This window comes from Octodon degus, unplaced genomic scaffold (genome assembly GCF_000260255.1).
Source record: "Octodon degus isolate 3935 unplaced genomic scaffold, OctDeg1.0 scaffold00065, whole genome shotgun sequence".
NCBI classification, from domain to species: domain Eukaryota; kingdom Metazoa; phylum Chordata; class Mammalia; order Rodentia; family Octodontidae; genus Octodon; species Octodon degus.
Window position 1 is genome coordinate 8315895 of NW_004524641.1, and position 5914 is coordinate 8321808.

Consider the following 5914-nt stretch of genomic DNA (forward strand, 5'->3'; position numbering starts at 1 on the left):
GGCGAGCTCCGGCCGCCGCTCCCGTGCTCGCTCGGAGTCCCCGCGCCCGGTCGGATGGAAGAAACCTGTCAGGTAAGCGTGGCATCCAATATTTATAGCATCAACATTTTGGTGCATGGAAGCGTGAAATTGGGTGGAAAAGAGAAAAAAATTAAAATAAAACCCACCATCTAGTGCCCAACATAGCCCTTGGCATCGTGTACCGCCCCGTTGCAGGTTATTTCCCCGGATTCCGTGAACAGATGAATTTTGTTTCCAAGTTCCTAGCTAGCCCCTTCGCTGCTCTGGAATTCACAGGACTCCCCAGAGACACTAGACAAGACTGGGGCGCCGCGAAGCTGTCCTGAGTGCCCAGGGTGGAGTGTTCAGGGGCTTTCTGTTTCCCCAAGGACGCCTCCTGTTTAGTAGTAGAGTGCAAGCCTACAGAAGGCATTATGAATCCGGTGAGGCAGCGCTGATTACTTAGTGGGTGACAGTGCCCGTGTTCCCAAATTCGCTGTTCCTTTTACCCGTGTCTGGGGTCGCTTCAGTCCTGTCATAGGTTAGGTGCTACTCAGCTTGGTGGTCTTTGCCCAGCACAGAACTTGATACCCAAGAAATTGAACTCCCCATGGATCCAGTCAAAATGAGCATGTAGATTGATTAGGGTTCTTTGTGAATGTATATGATGCCTTCTAGTGTATTTTTAAGAATTTTAAGAAAAAAAATCAGGAAAAAGTCCAAGTCCCTTCTTCACCTGCTCTACACCCTACAGGCATACTTTTCAGCTTGGCACTGTGTGCATATTCCAGACCTTCGTTTTTTTACAAGCAGATATGTGTATTATAAATGGAATTACATGCTTACTCTTGACTTTTTTTTTTTTTTTTTTTGGCTATAAACATTGTCTTAGAATATTTAGCTCAAGCTCATTGTGAATTCAAGGCCATTCTAAACTAGATAATTAGACCCTGTCAAAAAAAAAAAGAGATGGAAAAGTGTTTGTACTGGTGACTTAAATCCTCCCCTTTGACAAACTCAGATCAATTTTAGAGAGAGGATTCTGAATGTAGTCAGTCTTTTCTCTATACCTGAAACCAGGAGTCTGAGGGCAGCAAAGGGACCTGACAGTTCCCTGGGCCCTGAGTATCCAGAGGTACACACACACACACACACACACACACACACACACACACGGAAGTCCCCAGTGAAATGTCAGAAGGTAGAAAGCCCAATTTTAAACACATCTGAGACAGAACACAGATTGATGTGGTTAAGCTCAATCAATCCCTGGAAAACAAATGCACAATTTATTTCCCCACAACCAGAAGAACAGGAAAGAGGATAAGGACTGAGGAGATACCACTGTATCCCAGTAAGTTCAACATAGAGCATGGCGATCTAGGATGAGCTAGAAATTAAACAAATGTAAACTTGCACAGATGATAGCTCATCCACTGACCCTGGATTTAGCCTCTCTCCTACCACAACCTTCTGACATTAGGATGCAAAGCTGTCAGCATGTGTCCTCCAGTATCCTCGGTTCATGGAATATGTGCATCCTGACCAACAGGATAAAGGGCTAGACCACTGGCACCTAGGCTTTCTTGTGATCTTGACATGTGATGATTCTGGGCATTCTGAGCTTCAGAATGTTTTCTTCTAGGTGAGTAAGCCCTACCAACTCACGACTTCTCTGCTCCATTTCTGCCATGCTCCCAGCTATGAAATGAAGGTTAATTGAAGTGTGGCACTTGCTGGTTTGAACTCTCAGTATTATTCAGATTTTATAGTCAAGATTTTTGAATAAGAAGCTAAGTAGATTTTTTAAACCAGAATTCAAGAAATAAAGGATAGGGCCGGGGAGATAGCTCAGTAGAATAAGCGCTTGGCTGGCAAGCACAAGGGCCTGAGTTCAATCCTCAGTTCTGCAAAAAAAAAAGAAAGAAAGAAAAAAAAAAATAAAGGATAACTTCCTAACCTCCAGTTTCTGTGTCTGAAATTTAATTGTTGAATATTAACATATTTTATTAATAGTGATTTGTATTGTTATTGTTTAATATTGAAGTTTTTAGAGTTTTTGCTTGTAAAAGAAATAAAAAACCAGATAAATGTATATTCTAAAAATCAATTTGATTTCCTTTCTTCTACTTAATGGTACTATACACTTCTGTTGCCTGAATTTTTCTAAAGTTGTAGTTTGTAATAAAATTTAAATTGCACAGATTTCTGTGATATGTGTATTAAGGTTTTTAATTCTCTAAGTAATTACGCTACATAAAATGCATTATCATGAGTGGTCTAGATATTTAGATTTTTTTAATATATATTAGGATTACCGATAATGCAAGATGCTTAAAAGCAATCAACGAAAAGGGTGTTTACATATCTAGAAGGTGTTTACATATGTAGAAGAAAACTGTTATATATGAACAAATCATAAAGCTAAGTGAACAAATCTGGCACTTGCTAAGGGGATAAAGCAGGTTCCAGGGTCTTCTTGTAGACACCAGGGCCCAAGGACCTGCACAATGAAGGTTTGTCATCTACACGCGTCCTTTACTCTCCCTCTCTGCCCCTGCTTCTCAGTTTTGCCATCTGAATCAGAAAAATTACCTTTCTGATTTAAGTTTCATTTCTTAGCTCTGTGGCTTGAGAATGTTTCCAATCCTGTCCTCTAATTTGTCCAATTTTATGACAAGAAACTGCTCTTATTTACGTACATATTTTAAGCTAAATGAATAGTCTTTCCAGGAACTGGGAGTCCTATATAAACACAATCTATGTGTGTAACAAAGACCTGCCTTAGGAGGGTTGTCCCCTCTAAAGTTAGGGTCCAGCTTTGAGTGATTATATGTGTGCCAGGTCGCTTCTAGGGCACTCTCTTAGCCAATTTGCTGGCAGAATGTCATGTGTCCCAGACAGCCATTTGAGATAATCATGGATATGGTACTGAGCAATCCAGGGGTACTCTTACAGAAATTGTGTAAATGTGTTTGTGAGGAAAAGTAGTACCATATACAAGACAGTTGCAAGAAACTAGTACATATTTTTACTGTTTGTGCCTTGTCTCCTGGATCTTTCATGGCACCAAGAGGGAGTCAGGACAGAAAGAGAGAGGAGCTTTAGTTGTATGTGACCCTCTTGCCCTTTTCATTTTTGCCTTGCCTAATGACAGTTTTCAATCCTGTAATTCCTATGCAAATTAAACTTTAAGTCCCACCCCCTTCCTGTGAGATTGTTCAACCTAAGCCCCTCTCATTGAAATTCTGAAAATTTCAGGATCTACAGAATATTTTAAGCAAAAGCTCAGCAAATGCATGCTCCCTCCTCTTGAGTAGCCTGTCAAGGGAAAAGGAGAGCAGAAACAGACAAGGCTAATTTAGTTGTAGAATAAAACCAACACATTGTCCCAAGGGAGTTAATGTCCGCCTCAGTCTGGCTAGCATCCATTTCAAGCTGGTTCAGTGCTTTAGCTTGAAAGTATTATGGGAGATTGGAAGTATAAAAGATGCTTCAGGGCCAGGGAGATGGCTCAGTGCAATAAGTGCTTGCCTGGCAAACGCAAGAGCTTGAGTTCAATCCCCAATTCCGCAGAAAAGAGAGAGAGAGAAAGAGAGAGAGAGAGAGAGAGAGAGAGAGAGAGAGAGAGAGAGAGAGAGAACAAGAACAATTCAGCATAATAGCATGACCACTGGTGGAAGAGTAGCCTGCCTAGAACAGCTGCCAGGGTTGAGGGAGGGAAAGAAAGGGAAGGCTATAGGGAAGGGCAGCAGGGTGACCACAGACTCCTCTCATGCATCTGAGCTTTCAGGTAATACTGCCTGCTTCAGTCAAAGTTGGCTTTAGAGCTCTGCAGAGACACATAAGAGCCAAGACTTTCCTGGCCTCATCCCTTGGGATTATCTCTCAGGAAGTTGGGTTTAAGCAGAAGTATGCACTTGCACCATGAAATCTAAATGAAAGTGTGACCTATTGGAGACCACCACTTATTTCTCAATTGGTAATCCCCGCCCTCCTAGTTCCTTGGGTAATCACCATTAACCAGTTGACGTATATTCCTTCATGTGGACTTTTTTCTGTAAATATACCACTTGAAGAAGATCCACATTTTTGCCATGAACAGTCACAAATCTCTCTAGCAGAGACAGCAAGATAGGTATAGTGCTGCATGCCCGTAATCCTGGTATTCTAGGAGGTTGAGGTAGGAGGGTCGAAAGTTTCAGCTCAGCCTGGGCAACTGAATATCCCAGTCTTAAAATTTAGAGGGTGGGAGTGGTGGCTGGGGTGGTGCAAAGGCCCTGAGTTCAGTCTCAGTACTGCAGAGGGGTGTAGGGAAGGAAGGCAAAAGGTAAGGGAAACTTCACCTCCCCTGGGTTTTGACCAATCTGCTATGCTTTCTCTTCCTTTGCATTCACTTTGTTTCTCCTCTCATTTTTCCACACTTCTGCTAAGACTACACTTACTTTCCTGTGGGTTCTTCTGGGTTTCTGCTTTCCTTCCTGAGGTGGAGACACATCCCTAGTCATCTTCTTAGATATTTTTGCATTGTAACTTTTGCTGTTGCCAGCCAGTCCTGTAGGACAGCGTGAGGCCAGTTCTTATGGAGAGCAGTTTGACCTGAGGCGGAAAATTCTTGTGACTTTCTCTTTAGTCAGTTAACAGTTAAACAGAAAGGGTACACTGAGACTCTCCAAAGTGGAGGTTATGAAATAAGGGATTTAATCATTAAAAAGTAAGCCGCTTGTGTCCCTCTCTCCCCTCCTACCCCCCACCTCCAGTCCCCTAGTAACTAAGTAGTGGTGCATTTCTTAACTTCTGCTCGCCTCTCATCAACAAATCCGATATTCAAGACAAAGTGTGGAGACAAACAAGAGGGCAGATGCTGCATGACCTCTCTTCCCATGGAGCTGTGCCCCTCCATACTCGCCCGTCCACTTGAACCCAGAGAATAACCTGCGTGAAGTGCATTCTCGCATCTGCAGAGCAGACACCACTGTGCTGGCCTTTGCTTGAGAAAGGATAAAGGAAGGGAAGCCGCAGCTGCTGTAGGCACAAACAGCGGACAAGCCTCACTGTGTGGCCCCTTCACAAAAGGAGCTGCAGAAAGTCGGCCAACAGATGTGTATGCCGAAGAGCCATCCGCAGATCCACCTGCCACGGCAATTAGTTAGATGTGTAAAGAACTGTCTAGGTGAAGTGAACTGAGACTCTAACCAAAGCATATTTCCAACTCCTGTAGTATGGCTTTAAAGATCACCTCATCCCACTGTAACCTACTCCTTTCAATTTCAAGGTCAAGTCAGGGAGGCCCAGGAAAGTCAGAGAGGGAAGATTTATCCCCTTTCTAGACTGTGTATATTATGATAAAACTTGAGGTTTTATTTTTATTTTTAAAAAATCTTTATTATTATTATTGTTATTATTTTTTGGCAGAACCGGGAATTGAACTCAGGCTGAGCTATCTCCCTGGGTCCCCAAAAGTTGAGGTTTTAAAAATATTTTTTCCTGGTATATGTTTTTTCTTAAATAATTTTTTATTCATATAAAGTCATATTCAACAACCAGCAACTGAAATGAATAGACACTTCTCAAAAGAAAAATGGCCAATAAATGCATAAAAAATGTTCAACATTGCTGGCCATTAGAGAAATGCAAATTAAAAGAACACTGAGTTTAAGGGACAGTGAGATAACTCAGCCAACTAAGCACCTGCTTAGGCAAGTGCAGGGACCGGGGTTTAATCCCCAGGTACCACATTCCTTGCCAGCCCTGCCCCTGGGCACACTGAGCCAGCCATGGATCCTGGGTGTGGTGGTACATGTGTATAATCCCATGCTGGGGAAGCTGAAAGCAGGAGGATCGCTATGAGTTGGAGCTTCATAGTGAGACATTGTACCAAATACATGAAAATAATAATAATAATAATAATACA

At 42.4% G+C, this 5914-nt stretch overlaps 1 long non-coding RNA gene across 1 annotated transcript; it reads left to right on the plus strand.

Annotated features, from left to right (window-relative positions):
- Positions 1–5391, plus strand: LOC111817641. The gene is made up of 4 exons (XR_002821785.1): positions 1–72; positions 298–443; positions 1484–1645; positions 4833–5391. It is a non-coding gene; the product is annotated as an uncharacterized LOC111817641 (long non-coding RNA).
- The last annotated feature ends 523 nt before the right edge of the window (positions 5392–5914 follow it).